Below are 24,975 nucleotides of genomic sequence, written 5' to 3' on the forward strand. Positions count from 1 at the left end.
AAGAGTCGGACACGACTGAATGACTTCACTTTCACTTTTCACTTTCCTGCATTGGAGAAGGAAATGGCAACCCACTCCAGTGTTCTTGCCTGGAGAATCCCAGGGATGGGGGAGCCTGGTGGCTGCCGTCTATGGGGTCACACAGAGTCGGACATGACTGAAGTGACTTAGCAGCAGCAGCAGCAGATAGATTTACCTTCCTTTCATTGTGTGTGCATTATACCAAATGAAACTTTGATACTTTTGGAATGAGAATAATATCTTAACATCTCATTGTTATATTATGTCCCTATTTATTTATCTCTATACTCTATTCCATTTACTACACACATCTGATTAAACTTGTAGAAACTCATATGACAAGTTTTATGTTACATTCTTCTAAAGAGAATAAAGACCCTGTTTGTAGGTGAGCTAAGTATCAATATTAGCTGAAATATAGGTAATTCCTGAAACTTCAGTGTCTTAATACAAAGGAGAATTTTTTTCCATGCATGCTTGAGCTTAGTTGCTGCTGCTAAGTCACCTCAGTCATGTCCAACTCTGTGCGACCCCATAGACGGCAGCCGACCAGGCTCCCCTGTCCCTGGGATTCTCCAGGCAATAACACTGGAGTGGGTTGCCATTTCCTTCTCCAGTGCATGAAAGTGAAAAGTGAAAGTGAAGTCGCTCAGTCATGTCCAACTCTTAGAGGCCCCATGGACTGCAGCCTACCAGGCTCCTCCATCCATGGGATTTTCCAGGCAAGAGTACTGGAGTGGGGTGCCATTATCTTCTCCTTGAGCTTAGTTAATGGTGGTCATATTAATCAGAAAATATTGTTTCATCTGGTTATTAATGGATGAAAAAAATGGAGGCTCTTTAATTTTTGAGAAATAGTTTCCAAAGTCACTTTAGAAATGTGCTCACTCTGCTAATAGATGGAAGAAGAAATAGTCTGAATTCCTTCAGCCAGAATTCAATGAAATACCCTGAATTCCTTCAGCCAGAATTCAATACCATAAGGTTTACTAGATGCAAGAGGAGATAGGGGATTCTGAGTGGTGCGACCTGAGCAAATCATTTAACTTCTGTGTGTTTCAGTCTACAGCCTGAATTCATATATTCCTACCAAATAATACTGTTTGGATGATCAATTCAGTGAAGCTATCCACTCATTCAGGCTTCTGATCTCTTCAAGGCTTTAACTCTGTTTCTTCAGTACCTTTGGGGGCATAACAGTTTCTCACAGTTGTTGTGCCTGACATTTAGCAGCTATACATGTTCCCTTTTATCCTGCTAACACCATTAAGACTATTTCCTTCATCATGGCTTCTGAAGTTAAATCCTTTAAATTATGCTATCAATATCCTGCCTGATGCTTAAAAGAAAATTATTTAGCTTTTAAATGCTTCGCTTGAGACAAACACATGTCTTGGGAAATATAAATAAATTGATTTTGATTGAATATCTTTTATGAAAAATCAATGATTTATTTCATAAATACACTGGGAATATATACATCATAATTCCACTGAATACTACCTTATTTATATGTAATATTCTCTTTTATTCAAGATGTATTTTCCCTTTAAGAAGTTGGACATTTTATATGTAACTTCAAAAAATGAAAGTGAGTACACTGTGTGTTTATGATTAGAAATCCAATATTTTTATCATAAAATATGAATCTTAAATTCAAACAAAAGTACATATTATGAATTTGTGTCTACAATAAGTAATATCAATTTTGTGAGAAAACTGATACTATAAGCATATTCAAATAAAATATAATCTAAATACTGACAGTTGTAAGTCATTGTACATGTAAAATCAGGAAGTACCAATTTTCCAACTGATATTAGTTTTGAAGATCTTTATGTACATTTTAGTGTTTTTGAAAGGTTTGACATTTTATAGTCGTGTATTATATAATAAAGTCTTAATGCTACTGGTCTGCTTTCCCTGCTGCTTGGCCATCACAGAATCTTAAAACAAACAAACTAGGAACAAAAGAAATACATCAAAACTTGAATACTGAAGGAAAGGAAGGAAAATGGAAAAGGGAAAATGAAAACAAACTTAAATGCATAATAGTAAATCATGAAATACAATTAAATAACCACATGTATTTATTCCACTAAACGTGAATGGGATGAATTCCCTTGGAAAATGCAAAAAAAAAAAATAATAATAATAATAAACTGCACATAGTTCAGATACAAAACATTAAAAATCAAAATTATGTGAACAAAATTTACATGAATGAATACACCTCTCTTTTTCTCTGTCCACATAAAGTTCATTTTTATGTACATAAAAACACTGAGTTAATTGGATCATATAGATACAAGAAGTCTCAAAGATTTAAAAATATCAGAAATATTACCAAAGATTCTACCTTAAAAAAAAATACTGTAATTAAATTAGAAATAAAATGACTTACAAATGTGTTAAATTCCTTTCTTTCTTTTTTTTTTTTTTTTTAAGTGAAGTCCAATATAATGCAAGCATTAGAAAGAACCCACACTGGAAATTACAAGATATTTAGAACTAAATGGTAATAACATTATGTATCAAATCAGAAGGCACTAAACTATAGTAGTAATTGAAGATACTATTGAAGTAATATTTTTTATAAATATATATTGAAAACAAATGTACAACAAACTTTTAGTTCATGCTGCTCTAACAAAGTGCCATAGATCCATAGATGATAATAGAAATTTATTTATATATAGAGGCACATGGACATCACCAGATAGTCAAAACTACAGTAGTAATTGAAGATACTATTGAAGTAATATTTTTTATAAATATGTATTGAAAACAAATGTACAACAAACTTTTAGTTCATGCTGCTCTAACAAAGTGCCATAGATCCGTAGATAATAATAGAAATTTATTTATTTATAGAGGCACATGGACATCACCAGATAGTCAAAACTACAGTAGTAATTGAAGATACTATTGAAGTAATATTTTTTATAAATATGTATTGAAAACAAATGTACAACAAACTTTTAGTTCATGCTGCTCTAACAAAGTGCCATAGATCCGTAGATAATAATAGAAATTTATTTATTTATAGAGGCACATGGACATCACCAGATAGTCAAAACTACAGTAGTAATTGAAGATACTATTGAAGTAATATTTTTTATAAATATGTATTGAAAACAAATGTACAACAAACTTTTAGTTCATGCTGCTCTAACAAAGTGCCATAGATCCGTAGATAATAATAGAAATTTATTTATTTATAGAGGCACATGGACATCACCAGATAGTCAATACTGAAATCAAATTGATTATATTCTTTGCAGCCAAAGTGGATAAACTCTATACAGTCAGCAAAAACAAGACCACTAGACTATTCAGGTATGACCTAAATCAAAATCCTTACTATTATACAGTGGAAGTGATTATATAGATTTGAGGGATTAGATTAGATAGAATGCCTGAAGAACTATGGACGGAGGTTCATGACGTTGTACAGGAGGCAGGGATCAAGATCATCTCCAAGACAAAGAAATGCAAAAATGCAAAATGGTTGTATAAGGAGGCCTTACAAATAGCTGAGGAAAGAAGAGAAGTAAAAGGCAAAGGAGAAAAAGAGAGATATATCCATCTGATTGCAGAGTTGCAACGATTAGCAAGGACAGATAAGAAAGTCTTCCTAAGTCATTAATGCAAAGAAATAGAGGAAAACAATAGAATGGGAAAGACTAGAGACCTCTTCAAGAAAATTAGAGATACCAAGGAAACATTTTCATACAAAGATGGGCACAGTAAAAGATAGAAACAGTATAGACCCAAGAGAAGCAGAGGATATTAAGAAGAGGTGGCAAGAATACACAGAAGAACTATACAAAAAGATCTTAATGACCCAGATAACCATGATGGTGTCATCACTCACCTAGAGCCAGACATCCTGGAATGAAAAGTCAAGTGGGCCTTAGGAAACATCACTATGAACAAAGCTAGTGGAGGTGATGGAATTCCAGTTGAGCTATTTCAAATCCTAACAGGTAATGCTGTGAAAGTCCTGCACTCAATATGCCAGCAAATTTGGAAGACTCAGCAGTGACCACAGGATTGGAAAATGTCATTTTTCATTCTAATCCCAAAGAAGAGCAATGCCAAAGAATGTTCAAACTACTGCATCTCACATGCTAACAGAGTAATGCTCAAAATTCCCCAAGCAAGGCTTGAACAGTACGTGAATCATGAACTTCCACATGTTCATGCTGGTTGTAGAAAAGGCAGAGGAACTAGAGATCAAATTGCCAACATCCATTAGATCATAGAAAAATCAAGAAAATTCCAGGAAAGCATCTACTTCTGCTTTATGGACTATGCTAAAGCCTTTGACTGTGTGGATCACAAGAAACTGTGCAACAGTCTTAAAGAGATGGGAATACCAAACCACCTTACCTGCCTCCTGAGAAATCTTTATGCAGGTCAAGAAGCAACAGTTAGAACCCTGGACATGGAACTACAGACTGGTTCCAAATAGGGAAAGGAGTACATCAAGGCTGTATATTGTTACCTTGCTTATTTAACTTCTATGCAGAGTACATCATGAGAAACGCTGGGCTGGAAGAAGCACAAGCTGGAATCAAGATTGCTGAGAGAACTATCCGTAATTTCAGATATGCAGATGACACCACTCTTATGCAAGAAAGTGAAGAAGAACTAAAAAGCCTCTTAATGAAAGTCAAAGAGGAGAGTGAAAGAGTTGGCTCAAAACTCAGCATTCAGAAAACTAAGATCATGGCATCACGTCATGGCAAACAGATGGGGAAACAGTGGAAACAGTGACAGACTTTATTGTCTTGGGCTCCAAAATCAATGCAGATGGTGACTACAGCCGTGAAATTAAAAGATGCTTGCTCCTTGGCATAAAAGCGATGACCAACCAAGACAGCAATTAAAAAGCTGAGACATTGCTGACAAAGTTCCATATAGTCAAAGCTATGGTTTTTCCAGTAGTCATGTATGGATGTAAGAGTGGACCATAAAGAAAGCAGAGCACTGATGAACTAATGCCTTTGAACTATGGTGTTGGAGAAGACTTTTGAGAGTCCCCTGGGCTGCAGGGAGTTCAAACCAGTCAGTTCTAAAGGAAATCAGTCCTGAATGTTCATTGGAAGCACTGATACTCAACTCCAAAACTTTTGCCACCTGATGCGAACAGCTGACTCACTGGAAAAGAGCCTGATGCTGGGAAAGATTGAACTCAGAAGGAGTAGGGGGTGACAGAGGATGAGATGGTTCGATCGCATCACCACCTCGATGGACATGAGTTTGAGCAAGTTCTGGGAGTTGGTGATGGACAGGGAAGATTGGCATGCTGCAGTCCATGGGGTCGTAACTGCTGCTAAGTCACTTCAGTCTTGTCCGACTCTGTGCGACCCCATTGACGGCAGCCCATCAGGCTCCCTCGTCCCTGGGATTCTCCAGGCAAGAACATTGGAGTGGGTTGCCATTTCCTTCTCCAATGCATGAAAGTGAAAAGTGAAAGTGAAGTCGCTCAGTCGTGTCTGACTCTTAGTGACCCCATGGACTGCAGCCTACCAGGCTCCTCCGTCCATGGGATTTTCCAGGCAAGAGTACTGGAGTGGGGTGCCATTGCCTTCTCTGATGGGGTCATAAAGAGTCCAATATATCTGAGCAACTGAACCAAACTGAACTGAGAGGCTAAAAGTCTGAGATCAAGGTGCCAACATGAGTTCTGGTGAGAACTTTCTTCCTGTTTGTAGACTGATAATTTCTCATTGTATCTTCACATTTCAGAGAGCAGATAGGGCAGAAAACTTTTCTTGTAACTCTGTAAGGATTCAGATTCTATTCATGAGAACACCGCCATCATGGCCTCACTTAATCATGATTACCTCCCCAAATCCCTGTCTCCTAACATCCTCACGTTGCAGGAGAGAGTTTCAATGTATGAAACATTTAGTCAATAAGAAAGTATATATTATATAACATGGGGAATATAATCAATATCTTGTATTAACTTTTAATGAAAAATAAACATTTTATAAATTTATAAACATTTTATAACAAATTTTTTTAATTTAAATTTATTTATTTTAATTGGAGGCTAATTACTTTACAATATTGTATTGGTTTTGCCATACATCAACATGAATCAGCCACGGGTGTACACGAATGTTCCCCATCCTGAACCCCTCTCCCACCTCCTTCCCCGTACCATCCCTTGGGGTCATCCCAAGTTTTTTAAAAATTGTTTAAAAAATTTAAAAATTACATTTTATACAATTTATAAACATTTTATAACAAGGTTTTTAAAATTTTTTAAATAATTTAAAAATTACAAACATTTACTAAATATTCTATAAAAGTGCAACAAAATAAATTTTTAAAATGAGAAAATAAAACATAAACAGAAAATCACTAAAAGAGTAAAATAAAAATAGACATATAAGAAAACGAAGTCCTTTAAAATAGTTTATGCAGAAATAAATCCTGAGTAACATTTTTAAGAAAAAATGGAAAAGAAAAAGTTAATATTAAGAAGATTAAAGAGGACATGAGTTTATTACTTAAATATAATATTTACTCCTTTGATACTGGAAAACTTGAAGACATATTTTTACTTATAGAATATCTATTTGGTAATAGTCATAGATGTTAGATACATTAATTCATATATATTTGTGTATTGTTACTTTTATAAACATAATTCTAGGCATATAGTAGCAACTTTGTAAGCTGCTTTTTTTTCCTACCTCTAATAGAAAATAAACAACGAAAGTATAAAAATGATAATTATCTTAAAGTAAAGTTCTTAGCTCTTGGTCAAAATATGAGTTATGAGGTTCAACTTACTGTGATGTTGTACATTTTAAAGAAAATTCAAATAAGCAGAGATTTTTCCAGATACCTATAAACGTCAGAAGAGAAAGAAAAGGAAAAAATAATCATAAATTATAAAGCCAAAATATAAGCAAATGTTTTTTAATATATATTTTTATCATGCAGTACACTAAATGCCCCCACATAATTGAAAATTTTATATTTAATATTTATTTATAGTAATTGTTTTGTTAATTCTCTTCTGGATCACATGAAAATTTTCAGCTATACCTGAAAACATTACAGATACTGTGGCACTCAGTTTGATGCTTTCTCATCAATTTGACACATTTTCATTTATCATTAAACATTATGCTATTTTCCAATAAGTTATCATGAATGTTCATGTCCCAACAAATTTGAATACATTTTGCATAATATTACATTTAACATCATATTCAACATTTTAATAACTTCAAGTTATGTCAGTATGTATATGTAGCAATTCTGTCAAAAATCACTTAGTTTTGTTAATATGATAAATCCTTTAAAGACACAATTTACTCATCATCTGGGGTCATATTATAATGCATATTTAACTTTCTTCCTTTCTCACTTTTTATTTCCTAAATATAAATGATTAGTCATATTTTCAAGAACATTAAAGCGTTTCGGTTCAGTTCAGTTCAGTTCAGTTCTGTCGCTCAGTCATGTCCCACTCATTGCCACCCCATGAATCACTGCACGCCAGGCCTCCCTGTCCATCACCAACTCCCTGAGTTCACTCAAACTCACGTCCATCGAGTCAGTGGCCATCCAGCCATCTCATCCTCTGTCGTCCCCTTCTCCTCCTGCCCCCAATCCCTCCCAGCATCAGAGTTTTTTCCAATGAGTCGACTCTTCGCATGAGGTACCCAAAGAACTGGAGTTTCAGCTTTAGCATCATTCCTTCCAAAGAAATCCCAGGGCTGATCTCCTTCAGAATGGACCGGTTGGATCTCCTTGCAGTCCAAGGGACTCTCAAGAGTCTTCTCCAACACCACAGTTCAAAAGCATCAATTCTTCAGCGCTCAGCTTTCTTCACAGTCCAACTCTCGCATCCATACATGACCACTGGAAAAACCATAGCCTTGACTAGACGGACCTTTGTTGGCAAAGTGTTTCCAGCCGTCCATATTGTTTAAGAAAATCAGACATGATTTTAGGTAATGAATGAATGTGTTAGTTTCTTTAGTGTCAAGAGAGCATTCCATTATTGAGCATTCCTTCTTTTCTCTTTAAAAATGAATATTAGCAATGTTTTAAGTTTTTACTCCAATGAAAACACATTATATACTTTGCTAAAATATTTATGTTTAGTTGTTAATAAGTAATAATTACTCTTTCTTTTCTTAATCTATGTACTTTTATCACACTTATATGGCACTATTTTTTAACACAATCTGACTACTGGATTAAAGCATGCTTGCTTCTTGTTTAAACTCATTGTGTCATATTTGTGAACCACAAAGCCCCAACTATAACGGGCTACTTCATGCTCTCTACTAATCTTACCAGTTGAGTGAATTTTCTAAATGTCTGCTCTCAAACCTCTGCTAGTTTTTTCACTCATGATAGCTATTTCATTAAATATTATAAACTATCTTATGCACTATTACATAAATTAGGATTTGAAAATAAGTAGTGTTTTTCTATAAAATCATTGTTGAAATATTTAGAAAAGTTTGAACAAGCCTTTCAAAATAGTAATATATGCCAGGTATTTAACAGACAAATTAACTAAAAAATATAAAAATTCTACACATAGATTGTTTGTAAGTGTCTAACTTCTTGATCTTTTCTAAAGAAAAAGATGAAGACAGCAGAAAATACACTATGTATGTATTTTCTGCAAAAATCTTGCCACTGATTACTATGTATTCATGTTAAAAGGAATCATTTGCCTATACAAACCTTGGTGGAAAATATGCATTCATACATTTTCAGTAAAAATACCGTATTTAAGCTAAATATATACCTTTGATGGAGAAGGCAATGGCACCCCACTCCAGTACTCTTGCCTACAAAATCCCATGGACGGAGGAGCCTGGTAGGCTGCAGTCCATGGGATCACTAAGAGTCGGGCACGACTGAGCGACTTCACTTTCACTTTTCACTTTTCACTTTCATGCACTGGAGAAGGAAATGGCAACCCACTCCAGTGTTCTTCCCTGGAGAATCCCAGGGATGGGGAAGCCTGGTGGGCTGCCGTCTATGGGGTAGCACAGAGTGGGACACGACTGAAGTGACTTAGGAGCATATGCCTTTGAACCTGTTTATTAGCTTATCAACTGCAGTGTCATCAGAATCCAAAATGTTTATAAAATTGCAAAGCAATCCAGTTTGGTAGAGTTGTTTCCATAATTTATTGTGTTCACCATACAATAACTTTTGTGCTTCTATTTTAGTGGTTATTATAAACCTCTTTTCTTTTAATTGTGCATGTAATACTTATCTTCCTATCTGCCTTTGTCCTAAAATGCAGAACTTTTCATGCAATTTTTGTTTGAACAAGATTTTGTACCCCTCTTAAGCTACATTATCGGAGAATGGATTTTTAAGCTACACGAATTAAGGGGTTCATTTATGCAAATCCTTCTTGTACTATCTTAAGTCAACCAAATAAAGTACTCAGTATTAAGCCCTCAAAGAAGAGGGCTAGTGAGTAGCAGGTATTATGGCTTAATAAATAAATAAATAAATATGCAAATGGAAACCGAATAATCAAACAAACAAGAGCCCAGGAAAAAGGCAAGACACTGTTAATACATTCTCTAAGCCGATATCCCAATGGAAGACACACTGAAAGCCTGTGTATCATGCAAGTCTGGATGGAAGTGGCTGCTTATTTCTTTAGGACAAGAAACTCCACTGCTTAAAACCATTGATTTTCAGGTAGTTTGCTTACTTTTCTTGCTGGTCTTAAAATGTTATGTGAACCAGCTAGATATATACTACAGAGATTCTACTGTTGAACTCATGCCACAAATCCTTGTTCTTGTTCATTAACACTGGCCTCTTCACACATCCGTCTAGACTAGTTCTCTATACCTTTCAGAAGAGAGTGCTATGAGTACAAAGTTCTCTTTAGTATTTGCTCAAATATATTAACCTGATTAAGCTGTTTATTTCTATTTAGAAAACAAAACACACTCAATGTAATTGCACATACAGATGTAGAGTTTTCTTTGATTCATTCTATATTTTAAACATAGACATGGTTATTATTTAGTGTTGTTTAGGTTGAAGAACTGTTCCTTTTCTTAATATATGATCACATTTTCTCTGACACTCTAATGACATCTTATCGACTCTACCTCTTACTTCTATGGTCAACTTCACCGTGGTGTCTTATCCTTCATATTTAGAATAAATGTCAGAAAATTTTATTATATTTAAAAATCAAGCATGTTTATTCAAATCCATTCCCTTTTTTACTGCTATCCTGACCTTTCTCTTAAGAGTCTACATGTTCCTCATATTCTCTATTTCTTTATCTAACACTCATTTCTTAAATTACCTTGCCTCTATTTCTGTCAATACACTAAAAGAACATATCATTAAGGTGAGAAAATACATTTTTACTTAACATTTAAAGATATATTTTCTTTCTTCTATAATCTGACTTTATATTATTGCCTTATATATTTTATAATTTCTCCAACTGAAACATGCTCTAATTCCCTGAGCTTTTCCTACAACTATAGCCACTTATTCTGAAACATATAGCTCTATTTTTAAATCTCAACGGTTCTAAAAACATAGGCCTAGTTTCACTTTTGTGAACATTCTTGCCCATGAAGAAGCCACTGGCTACCTTTCCCAACAATTGCTATCAATACTTATGAACCCTCACCCCCAAGCACTTAGGACCTCCTATGTCACAGGTCACATCTTTGACTCACATGTTACTGCACCCTGAACATCTCAAAATCATCTGCAGACATCATGTCCAATGCTTAAACTTTTATCTCTTCTGCAAGATTCTTTTTCCCCATCTCAGTGAGCATGACCCACCATGCTGCTAAGTCACTTGAGTCGTGTCGAACTCTGTGTGACCCCATGGATGGCAGCCTACCAGGCTCCCCCGTCCCTAGGATTCTCCAGGCAAGAACACTGGAGTGGATTGCCATTTCCTTCTCCAGTGCATGAAAGTGAAAAGTGAAAGTGAAGTCGCTTAGTCATGTCTGATTCTCAGCGACCCCATGGACTGCAGCCTACCAGGCTCTTCCATCCATGGGATTTTCCAGGCAAGAGTACTGGAGTGGGGTGCCATTGCCTTCTCCATACTGAGCTGCATAAATGAGAAGCCTCAGAGTCAACTCAACCCCAAATCAATCTAATCACGAAGTCTGTCATATTTTATCTCCTTGATAGCTCTCAAGTAACTCTTCTTCTGTTTTCACTGGCCCAAAATGCTTTAAGGGGGATGACATTTCACACCATCTAAATTTACATTTGGCAAATTATACAAACTCTAAGCTTCAGTTTCCTCACCTATAAAATTGGGATTAACAATGAGGGTGATTTGAGGGATAGACAGACACATATTTAATATATGCATAACACTGTCAGTACAGTTTTACTAAACTTAGCTTTTATATAATCTTTTTTGTGAATAGCATGAGAGAATAACTATAAATATATGCTGAATATTTCAATGTGATCAGTTCTCCAAACTTGAGCAAGAACAGTCTTTTTAAAATGTCAATTTCACCATGCCATTCTTCGACCAAAAATTCATCAATTCTCTTCTGTTTTTCTTAGAAGAAAACACAAAACAAGTAATACTGCCTCTGAGGCCCTTGGGCTTCCAAGGTGGCTCAGTGGTAAAGAATATCCCTGCCAAGCAGGAAACAAGAGATGCATGTTCCATTCTTGTGTTGGGAAATTCCTCTGTAGAAGAAAATGGCAACTCAGTCCAGTATTCTTATGTGGAAAATTCCATTGACATAGGAGCCTGGCATGCTACAGTCCATGGGGACTTAGTGACCAAACAGCAGCAACAGCTGAGGCCCTTAGTAATGTAGGTTCAGGATTCTCTCCAAGTTTATTTCCAGACTAGGTTACTCTTGCTTCTTCCTGATTCAGGATCTCCTTTGATTTCACAGCCTGTGGTTTGTTCCCTATATGTGAGTTTTGCCAATTTTTCATACTTTTCCTTCAGAGCATTGCCAGGGTTTGGGATTACATGCATATCTTATTTTGTTTATGCTTATTTGCACCCCTAATCTACCAAGTTTCATGAGGGAAAGGTCATGCTTTATAACTCATCCTTATAAACTCTAATATGTCCAAGGTCTAACATGCTATCTGGCTTATCGTAGGAACTCAATTAACATTTTTAATAGATTGATGCATTAAGAGGTGGGTGAATAAACTTTAAACATATACTGTAACTTTTTTTTTCTTTTCAGGAGGAGAGTATTATTTGCATAATTCCAGAGACTACTACTCTATACGAGATGTTGTTTTGATATTCTTTTCTTTGTCCTCTCATTTAGATAACTAGCAAGAAAAACAGAACAGAAAATTCAAACATACATTTAAGGGTAAGATAATGCATTTTTGATGGCAAAATGCTAGTAGAGCAAATAGAATCAGTTGAGAAAGTTTGACTATAAAATAAAAACACCTGAAGAGACTGGGTTTATTTTTCACACAGTTTTAATTTGCACATAATAAAGCATTTTTTGAGTAATATCTAAGTGCATATTATGTCCCAGACACTTATGCTAAGACTTTGGGATATAATAATGATAAACACATTATAATGGTTAAGATCAAAGTCTTGGGTACCAGTTTTTCTGTGTGAGAATCTTGTCTTAATCACTTACCAGCTCTGGGCAAGTTCTTTAATCTCTATTTGTCTCCCTCTCTCTAATGATGAATAGAAGATATCAGCTACCTTCCAGGGTCATTGGGAGGATTAAATGAAGGTAAAAAATTTAGGAATATAATTTGTGTAAAGGACTCTGCTTGGCATAAAGGACATTTCAGATATTATAAAACATGACTACCATTATTTTGTAGCCTTACTGCTTAGCTTACAATTGAATGGAAGGAAAAACAGGTTAATAGACATCAGCAATATACCATGGCAAACCACACTGAAGGGAAGTACAATGCTTTATGGAGTCATAAAGTGAGAAGCCCTGCCTGAATTTGTGAGTGCAGAGAAAGCTTGATGCATCACAAAGGACCTAATCAGTAAGGCCAAGTTAGTCTTCAACCAATGTGAACAGCCCTCTGAATGTAGCATATACATAATTAGCATATGTAATTGCCTTGAACTGTTCGTGTGGTGAAAGCCTAAAGTCCATTTGGTGAAAACATGAGAAGACAAAAAGTTTACACCAAAAAGGAAAGATGTCTCACAGTCTGCTGAAAGCTGTGAGATTTACAACAGGAGAAATTCTCCACCTTTCCTTCAATCATCCATTTACTTACAAGTATATTTTGTCTGCAAGAGAATGGTTCGAAGTTAGGCAGTCCTTTAAACAACTCAAAGTATTTAAAAATATAAATCCTTTTTTTGGACAGGAATCGTGAAATCCATTTTCTCCTTATCTCTTTCTCTCCCATTTTCTTCCATTTTTCTCCTGCTTCCTTACCGTCTTTCCTTTTTCCTTTCTCATTTTTTCCTTTCTTCTTAATGCAATACCTATGCTACTTTGCTTCATTACATCATCTTTTCAAAAGTTCTGTAGGAATTCTAGGAATTTTAGATTGTTGAACTCCTTCCATGTCTTCTGGTTGAAGTAATCTTTGATTTTTCATTAAAACATATGGACATGCATACACACGCAGGCACACACACGTAAGACATTAGCTATGAAACGAAAATTAAATGAGCCAGTGTATTAAAATGTTGAAGTATTAGGAAAGGAGATGAAGGAATAGAGATCGATCCAGCTCTGCATCTATATCAGTTTTTCCGAGTGTCAATAATAGGCTTCTACAATTCTTTATTCACCTATTTGGTTGTGTGGAAGTCTCAGCTGCGGCACGTGGAATCTTTGTTGTATCATGCGGATCTCTCTTGCAGCACACAGATCATCTAGCTGTGGTGTGCTGGCTCAGGTGCTCTGTGGTATGTTTCTCACCAAGGATTGAACTTGGGTCCCCTACATTGCAAGGCATATTTTTAACCACTTGGCCACTAGAGAAATCCCTAGGCTTCTGTAGTTTAAGAGAATCCACTCACAAATGATATCATGAGTTTATTCAATAGAAGGTATTGTTACGTAACTACATTAAACAGAAATTCGTATGTGTGGATTATCTTGAAAATATAAATCTGTACTGCCTGTGTATTACTTGCACAGTCCCACCAGAACAAAGACTTGGGGGAAATACTCTGTTGCTTTTCTCTGACTATTTTTGCTTCAATAACATATTAATTGTAGGTTGGTTTGTTTTGAATCCCTGAGTTCATAAAGAAAAACGTGTCTGTAACAATTTTATGAAAACCATAGCTGTCTAAATAAAAATTCAACTTAATGTTCAAAGCCACATTCATATCTGCAATTATAAATCTTACAGACTGCTTACACAGAAATCAGGAAATGAAAGTGAAAAATGTCAATGAGCTGGTCCACAGGAGTTATTGAGCTATTTGCTATATATACATACAAGTCTCCAGTATTCTTGCCTCAAGAATCCCGTGGACAGAGGAGTCTGGCAGGCTACAGTTCAAAGGGTTGCACAGAGTCAGACACAACTGAAATGATTTAGCATGCACACACTATTGTTCAACCAAACACTGCATGTTCATTATTCTTTGATTAAGTATTTCTGTGCTTTTAAATATTAATAAAATTATTGCATCATGATTTAAAGTAATCCTCAAGATCTGTCAACTTTTTTTTTTTTTTCCCCTTTGTAGTACTGGATTTGGAATGAATCCAGAAGTCCAGTCATGAGTGTTGCCTTAGAGATGTTTTATTCCTAGTGAGTAGAACTGTGAGTTTACAATCTTGCCATTATATTTTGCCAGTATTGAAACTGTTACAAAGGGATTATGAGATTAATCCAGGGCCAGAGTGATAGTCATTGAGTAGTTGGCTGAAAATTATGTTGCAGACTTCTGATTCTTAACCCAGTTGCCTGCATAATATTCCTTGAGAACATTGGTGCTAAAGATTCAGGCTGTTTCAATTTACTCTTTTAATTAAAACATAGAACTGGAGAAGAAACAAATAAAAGAGATGAGAGCAGGGCTTAACATCCTCTAACTTGCTCTCAGTATTTTTTGGTACAATTCTGCTATAAGGCTCCACCAACATATCACTGAACAACTGCCACTTTTTCTTTTTCATTATGCAACATGCCACATTTATGGGCTCAAAATGATACTTTACATTCCATTTCCCCAACACTGTATCATTAGAAGAAACACATAATTCCAAGCGTTGACACGTTGAAAATGCAATGCATTGCTGTTACTTCATTATACTTCCTCCTTTAGAGTTAAAAGCTGTAGATTAAAGGGCCCATCAACAATTTTTACTGAGCACAAAAGGTTCAGAATTTATCAAATATAGACAGTAGTTTAATAGTAAAATAATAGAATTTCTGTTAAGAGAATGGTGTTGACATACCATGTGAAGAGAGAAGAACTAAATTTGTGCAGTCTGATGAATCACACATATAAAAACAGATCTTTCTCCCTGTAAAGAAAAATTTATTCCAGATTAAACTTATGAATTATAAAAAAATTGGGTAAAATTATTTATTTATTTTCTATTATGCATCCATTCATTCAACACAAGCAGGCACTGTGCTAAGCTTTAAAGAATGAGATGAACATGACCCTTTTCCACAAATAGCTCATATTTCATAATGTATGGCACCTAACATGTATTTAGTCACACAAAACCCAAATACTGATAAGTAGTGGATATCAGGAAAGAAATCCAGGATAGTAAGAATTTGCTATTCAATTAGCTGTATATGTGATTTATGAAATTTGGATACACTGCATTTTTCCAATCATTTTTTTTAACTGTAAAGAAAATAAACATATATTTAAAAGGAAAAAATAATTGAAGTACAGATAGTGCTGAAAACACAGACTCTGGAGCCAAACCCACTGTATATAAATCTCAGCTTTGCCACTTAACGGAGCAATATAATCTTAGACAAGGTAGCTATATAATCAAAAACAAGGTAGTTAATCTACCTACTATCAGTTAATTCATCTGTTAAACAAAGGAAAACAGTATTATTTTTCTTACATGGTTTTTGTAAAGATTAACTGACTTGGTAACCATATGAACATATTAACACAGTGCCAATTAAAGTTATATATTCAATACAAAATATGCTGATGATGAGGCTTACAATCATACTGATGCTAAAATATTGAGACAGTCAAATAATTGAAACTTTGTACTCAATTTTGCATTGTCCTGCACGAACACTTAGTTAATGAATGTTCAATCAAGAGAGAAAAATGACATGATAATTTGAACAGGGTAGTTTAACACCAAGTAAGGAGGGTCAACTTCTAAGAAGTAAAGGGAAGTCTAATTATATAAAAACTAGTTACTAACCCTAGGGCTGAGACAGAATGCCAATGCTTCCCCTAGATGGATATCCAGATCTTGTTGGAGAAAGTGTCTCTTTGGCTCACTGAATGGCAGAGAAATATCTGTTGTTTTTCCACATGTGCTGGGACCTGCCTGAAATCCACCCTCAGGGTGCTAGAGAAAGCTGTTCCCTGTTAGGTCTGCTGGCTGTCATGCAGTGCAGAAGTAGGGCGTTGGGGAAACCAAATGTGATGCAGGGTTCCAGGGACTCTGCTGAAAAACTGCCTGATGGTTGGGAACAGTGGTGGGGGAGGATGTTCACAGTAGATTGCTCACAGCTGTGCACTGCAGGAGCTGGGGCCAGGAGAGCTACCAGAGGCCTGGTGAAGGGCTGGGAGCTTAGTACTCAGTGCTTCAGCATTCACCCCTGCAACCCTGACCGTGTCCCTCAGGAAAGGGCAGTGAAGATGGGAAATGCTTGTGGGAGTCTTTTGCTCCTGGAATGTCTCTTCAGCCCCTTCTACTGACAAAGTTTCTTGCCAGCTGGGGTGGCTGGGGGTTGGGGGGAGTATTTAAAAGGTCAAGTATCATTTTCACAGAGCAATCTGATAGGGTGAATTTGGAGCTGAGGCGACAAGTCAATAACTGACACCATATTACAAAAAATTCAATATGAAAAAATAATTATATTCCTTGTGCTAACTTATTGCACATACTTCATTCCAGTGTGGAATCTAGAAATCTTTATGTATTTGGAAAATCCACAAATATTATTAGCATTTATAATATTTAAGACAAATATTGACAGCCAATCCTTTAAAAAATACCCTTGAGCTGAGCATCTGCAATATTGATCAGAGTGACACCAGATTTTAAAGCTTCAGTGCAGGTGTTTTACTATTTTAATATAAAACCAATCCAATTTTATATTAGGTTTTATCTTACTTCACATATCAGCAACATACTCTCTTTGTTGAAACATTTTAAATTTTGGTTTCCAAAATGGCAACCTTGACTTCCTATACTGGTGTCATCTACTCTGTCCTTTCCACTTTCCAATTCTTATAAGTTTCTTCAGGACCTTTTTTATATCTATGTTTACTTCCTAGGCTGTATCATTCAATTTCTTGCCTCTTAATATCACTGAAGACTCCCACTGATGAATATATAGTACCAGCTGCATTATTTTTTACTATAGTCAACAGAAAGACTGGGTTGCAGAGTTAAAAGGAAAAAAAAAAATCCATATATGGTATCTTCAACAACACTAGTTAAGAAGGATCCTTGTCAACCTGTGAACACAGATGTGGGTGTCAGTATCAGCACTACTCTTGAGAAGTGATAGAGGGAAAGCTTTATTTCCGAAAGATCTAACAAGTCTCAGAATGAAGGTACTGCCGATAAAGTTTACACCCCAAAGAGAGTTACCTGGCTGAGTAGCTACCAGGTGAGTAAATCTGAGAAAACCGACACAATTCAAAATCCACACTGGCTACAAGTTGTTGAAGAGTGCAAACAGAACTACTTTTTTTTTCCAATGGATAGAAATTTAACACAGACTCTGCAAGCAGAAGAAGTAATGCAAACAAATGCCAGAACCCCTAGATACAGAGAAGTAATATAAAGGAAGAGAGGTTCAGAGGATGGAAATCCAGAATATAGTACGGCAGTAAAATACATTTTTCAGAAACAAGAGACTCACTTGAAAGGAAAGGTTTGTTGATCTCTGAAAAATACAAAAAGATACAAAGAAAGTGCCTCTGAATTGAATTATCCGTGAGGGATTCAAAAGTAACTTCAAAGAGAGGCCACTTTTTTTCAGTACCTCATGGTACAAATATAAAGGGAGGAATCTGTAATTAGTTACTAGACTTGGAAAGCTAACCTGCTCTACTTTACTGTACTTGGAAAGTACCTCCTAATAACCTAGAAAAACACGCCTCATTTAAGCATGAAAAGGCAGTAAGAATGACTATCCATTCACCTATATGTGTGTGTGTGTGTGTGTGTAACAAAAAGGTGAAAATTAACTAGATAACAGAACAAGAGTTGATTTTAAATACACAGGAAAAATTTTGAAGAAAACAAAATAATTATTTTGGATGTCTACATCAAGTGATTTATATGAGAAAGAAAATGAATTGTTTGAAGCAACATTTTATTCCAAAACAGAACAGAGTGACATTTTTATAATAGGATATTTGGGTTTTGTATCAAGAAATAGTATCTTTCAAGAATAAATGGAACAAAAAGACAATAAAAATGCAAAATCTCACAGAATACTGGTCTTATATGCCTTTCTTAGAATAGTAGATAGATAAATAAGAAAAATTTGAAGATGATTTGTTATGTGTTCTGAAAGTGAGCATTTAATGATTTTAAAAATTGAGGAATGAATGATGGTAATGGATGAAAATATTACAGCCTGTAATATATAAAACTAAAACTAAGAAAAACAGATAATTGCCAGAATAAATAAAAAGTAGAATGGGATGCCCTACAGATATTAATTTGGAATGAGAAAAATTTTTATCAGCTATTTAGAAAAGATATAAAGTAGAAGACATTTTTATATAAATCTATTAATGTCTGTTAAGCCAATACACATTTTATAAAATAAGAAAACATGTGTACTTATAAGATATTAATATAATAGCAATTACCAGACCAAAAAATATTGAATACTAAAAGCAAAGAGACTATATAGTAAATATGTGCAATATTATAAAATTATGTATCATATATTAACAACATGTAAAACAAATATTTTAATAGGTGAGATAGTATTTCATTTTGGGGATATTGCTAACATATTTGATCTAGTTCTATATTACTTCCAGAGTCAAATGACTTCGATATCAATGTGATTTTGTCACATTATTTGTCTAATGCAATAATAGCATGCAATATCATTTTCCCAATAACTGGACCCATCTTAAACTAAAATTCAGAGAACCATGACAGCTTCTCACCCATCACATGACCTTATTCCAAACACACTCAACTTGTGATTTCAGTAAAACATACTCTGCTCTTAAACTGCTCAATATCTTTTTCCCCTTTCTGTTCCCTCTGTCTTAAATTTATTTCCCATTGTATCTACTAGCTATTTTCAAGCACAAGTTTATTCATTGCCTTTGTGTGCTCTCAAATGATTCTGTAATTAATACAGCTTATTCTTTTTCTAGAAGTGAAAAAAAAAGGGGCAGGATATTAAAAGCACGATTACTTATGTTTTAAAATTCAGGCCTATATTTATTTTATATGGGTTTTAAATATCTTTGTCCTGATGATAAAATCAATATATATTATAAAAAATTTATTTCAAATTGTTTCAGCGTTTATTTAGCAATAATTAAATTCAAGTTTGAGTTTCATGTAATCTCTCTGCATGCAGTACCTGGTGGGAAAGAATTCTCCCTGGGTCTCTTATGTTTTATATATCTTGTAAGCAAGGAACTGACTTCCTTTCCTTCCAGATTTCTATTTTAAGGACATTTTTATATGCAACGGGATTGATATAAACAATATTTTTAGAATAAACAGGATTGACGATAGAGATATTAGAGATATTGTCACCCTCCGGATCAAAGGGCAGGCATATTAATTCCACATTAGAAAAGATCTGAATACTCTAAATTCCTTTCTTATAATACAAATCCACTCCACCTGGGTTGTTATTGTATGAATCTTTGCATCTTCCTGTGGGAACTGGAATTTAGGAAACCAACAAAATAAAACTGATTCTCTGGCTGTTGCTATTCCTAAAACTGACCATCCTAGATTTAGGAATCTTACATCCTTTATCAGTATAAATAAAACCAAGGCAAGTTAATTCATTAGCTTGTAAATATAAAATTTTAGATGATTTAAAGTTCCCTAACATACATATTATGTGTTTTTTCTTACTACATATTATTAAATGACTTATTTTTAAGAAAGAAAAATTGCTTATTTACCTAACATTTTAAAATATTTTAAAGACTCAAGATTTGAATGATTGGAAGAGTCGATGAAAATTCATCAAAGGTGTGTATGGATTTTTCAACTAGTTTAAATGCTTAAATATTTAATATATTCCTGATAATCTTGAATATATATTTGGCTGGTAGGGGATGTTTTTAAAACATTAGACCAGCTTTTCACAATAGGGGCCAGTTGATGTCCAATGGAGCAACTGGCAATATCTGGAAACATCTTTGGTATACAATGCTTGAATTAATATGTGTTCATTGTTTCTCAAAACTGGGAGTGGTGGGAGTTGCTACTGACATTTAGTGCATAGAAACCAGAGATGAGGTTAAACATCCCAGAGTGCACAGGACAGTCTCCCCTAATAAAGAGTTACTGGTTCCAAATGCCTTTATGTGGCTGCTGCTGCTGCTAAGTCGCTTCAGTCGTGTCCAGACTCTGTGCGACCCCATAGACTGCAGCCTACCAGGCTTCTCCGTCCATGGGATTCTCCAGGCAAGAACACTGGAGTGGGTTGCCATTTCCTTCTCCAGTCTTTATGCTAATGTTTAGAATATATATATACACAGACACAGACACACACAGACACATACATATATATGTACCTGGATATATATATATATATATATATATATTTGCATTTGAAATTGAGATATATAGTTCTAGTCTCTCAATGATTAGAATGAAACTGCATACGAAATTACAGAAATATAAATCTCCATGTCTATCATGTATCTATTAATAATTAATCATGAGAATCAAACCATAACATAATCAAGAGCAAATAACAGAAAACCAGTCTCAATCTTTAAAAAGTTTTTAGAATGTACTTGCATATAAATATATCACAGATGTAGAGTCCAATCTGGCTTTTCAAATTATTGATAATAATGTATAGCTAGTGATATACATACAGAGGAAAAACTATCATGTAAGTGGGTGAGGTGAATGAGTATGATCATTTAAAAAAATAAATTACCCTGCATTTGGTTCCCTAAGCCCATCCTGTTGCTATAGCAACAGCTGCCCTATATATCTATTTGGTATTATAACAATCTGTCAAGGAAATTCTGACATGCTATAATTTGTATACATTACTCTTCAAAATTGTAAGAATGTATTTGAATATTATCTGCTTATTAGAACAACCCTTAAATATCTATGACTTTAGAAATTAAAGTTATAAAATTATAGATGTGACCACTGTGTGTGTACACATATGTATGGGTGTATATTTGTGCATATACAAACATATACACTTATAATCATATATATGTTAGGGGAACCAGTGACTCAAACCCCAGCCCTGGCTAGGCAAGATAATAAGCAGCTACATGAGTTATCTTACAACAGGAGGTCCTTTCTAAGAAATACAGAAATAATAAGCTACCACCAACTGGAAGAATTTAGAAAATGTCAAAATGAGAGAGGAGACTCCAGTCCATATGTCCTACCAATTTCCCAGAGTCGTTATCACTGGAAACCATCTTGACTGAGGGATGCGTGAGCCACCAGGAAAGACCCTGAGTCAGAATGATTGGCTAGGGACAACCTGGAAACTAACCCCATCACCATACAATGTGAGACTGTGAGCCTCGTGGCAGAGCAGCTCTCCTGGGTTCCTTACTCTGCTGCTCTCCCCCCAGGCCACCCTTCCCAATAAAGTCTCCTGCTTTGTCAGCACTTGTGTCTCTTCAGACAGTTCGTTTCCAAGTGTTACACAATAGCCCACTCTCAGGCCCTGGAAAGGGTCTCCCTTCCTGCAACATATATACACACCTATAGTTGTATGTGTGCGTTAGTTGCTCAGTTGCGTCTGACATTTTGCGACCCCATAGACTGTATCTTGCCAGCCTCCTCTGTCCATGGAATTCTCCAGGCAAGAATACTGGAGTTGCCATTCCCTTCTCCAGGGGATCTTCCTGACCCAGGGGTTAAACCCAGGTCTCCCGCATTGCAGCAGATTCTTTACCACTTGAGCCGCCAGGGAAGCCCCCATATATAGTCATATATAATCAACCAGCATAAACTGAACTTCTATGTCATAATGCCAAATTAAATTTGTCAGAATTGATCAAATTGATATAGCATTATCTGATTCACAAGTGTGGCCTAAACATGTCATCCTTCACATCATCCCAGTGTTGGTAGGATTCATCTATATAGAAATTAGACATTTTATTTTTCAGGAGTAAACTGATGTTGCTTCAAAGACACTAAAGAGTGATCTAAAAGGACAACAGATAGTTTTACTACCTGGTTGGATGGTAACTACATTTGGTAGAACAGTGTGATAATACAAATATTTGTAAATAATTTGAGTACAGTTTTTTAAATGAATTGATATTTGTGAGATTCCAAAGAAGAAAGATGAATTAACCACTAAGTGAATGAATGAATGAATGGAATACCATTCATACATAACTCATTTAGACAAAAATTTCATCCTGAATCATAATTTTACTGTCTATTAATTGTTGAATATGTTTTAAATAGAACATCTTCTTAACTACTGAAATATCAAATTAAAATAATTTATTATCAAAATTCTTAGTAGTTGAAACAAATACATATATACTTACCTTGTAGTCAGTTGTTAGTTTCATTTGCAGCCAAAAGAACTGTCTACTGTGTGCATGTCTTTCTGTGTGTGTGGCTGTGCAGGTTTCATTCTTATAAAGCTTGAAGTCAAAGAATCAATGGAAAGAAAGAATGAGAAAGAAACAAGACGGTGGCAGAGACAGTAGTAGGGCTAACAGTGGCCCAGAATATGAGTCCCGCTAAAACCGAATTCCTCTGCTAAGTTTAGGATTAACCTTTCTATCCAAAATCTCATTCCCTTTCTTGTCCAACACCTATTCCCCTCAGGAGCGAGGAGTATCAGAGAAAATGGGGGATTGGAACCAGGTAGGACTCTATTGGGCCCTCCCAAGTACAAAAGATTATCCTAAAATATGAAGTTGTTAAGTTAATTGTTCTGTAAATAAAGCACAAAGCACCCATTTGCTATGAATATCAACAATTTCTTTCATTTATTGAAATTTTCTACATGTGATCAAAGTTGACTCAAGGGAATAATGATCTAACCTCTGAATTTCTTTCAATGGATCTTCTACCATTTCCTTTAAGAAAAAACAAATACAGAGGAGTGATGTGCACATGTAAAAATTCTGACCTGAAAGTACAAGCCCTAGAGCAATCCCTCAGAGAAAGCAAGGTTGAGAAGAACAAAATCTGAAGTTCTGACAAGATCAAACTTTCTATTCTTATGCATAAGGGAAGATCAAAAGTTAATGCCATCCAAAGAGGTTTGCGGAGAAGGCAATAGGACCCCACTCCAGTGCTCTTGCCTGGAAAATCCCATGGGCGGAGGAGCCTGGTGGGCTGCAGTCCATGGGGTCGCTAAGAGTCGGGCACGACCGAGCGACTTCACTTTCACCTTTCACTTTCATGCATTGGAGAAGGAAATGGCAACCCACTCCAGTGTTCTTGCCTGGAGAATCCCAGGGACGGGGGAGCCTAGTGGGCTGCCGTCTATGGGGTCGCACAGATTCGGACACGACTGAAGCTACTTAGCAGCAGCAGCAGCAGAGATGTTTGTATCCATGAACATCGTTTCTACTCCTCACCTTGTGTGTGTACTCAGTCGGTCAGTTTGTCCAACTCCTTGTGACCCTCTGGCTGTAGCCCACCAGGCTCCTCTGTCCATGGGATGTTCCAGGCAAGAATACTGGAGTGGGTTTTTTTTTTCCTTCTCCATGGGATCTTCCCAGCCCAGGGGTAGAACCCACGTCACTTCGTCTCCTGCGCTGGCCATCAGATTCTTTGCCGCTGCACCACCTAGAAAGCCCTCACTCCTCACCTTATTCCCCCATTTGCATGTTCTCTCTCATTCTTGCCTCACCTGGAAGCCTTTCAGTTTGAGAACACACACCTTTCCTGCTCTTTGGCAAATCACACCATATACGTAAAAGAAAGTGTTGCTTTGGGATTCCTCCCCAAATTCTTATTCTCACCTAATATCAGAGGTCTTAGTAAGGAGGATATAAATGCTTGCATTTGCAAAAGTGTAAAGGCTCAGGGTGGGTTATGAATACTAATCAGTGAAGCTGAATTAAATTCTATTCCAAAAATGCCTTAATGGAGAAGGGCATGCCAGCAGGCTTCTTTATGTTGTCAAATTCAAATTCATGTGCTCAGCTCACAGTGAGGCCAAACAAAACAAAACTTAGAGTTTGGAGCAAAGAAAGTTTTAATGCAAGGATCAAGTAAGAAGAATAGGTGGCTGGCTTGTACTCAAAAGACCTCAGCTTCTCTATGGCGTTCAGGTAAGGGTTTTCAAAGACAGTGTTAGGGAAGATCACAGGTTGTGTAATAAGCTCACAGACCTTGTTCTGATTGATTGGTGGTGGGGTAACAGGGTCCTATGTCCAGAATCTCGATCTTTTGGTTCCAACCAGTTTGAGGTCTATCTAGTGCCTGTGGTCAGCATGTAGTCACTGTCTAAAAGCATGCATCATGTCATTAACTACATCCTTTCAGAAAGAATTAGGAGCCCTGTGACTACTGTCCTCATATTTAACTGCTTGACTCTGGCTCTTTGGAACTCAAGAAGACCTGGGAGCCT

Source organism: Bison bison, unplaced genomic scaffold (genome assembly GCF_000754665.1).
Source record: "Bison bison bison isolate TAMUID 2011002044 unplaced genomic scaffold, Bison_UMD1.0 scf7180017864061, whole genome shotgun sequence".
NCBI classification, from domain to species: domain Eukaryota; kingdom Metazoa; phylum Chordata; class Mammalia; order Artiodactyla; family Bovidae; genus Bison; species Bison bison.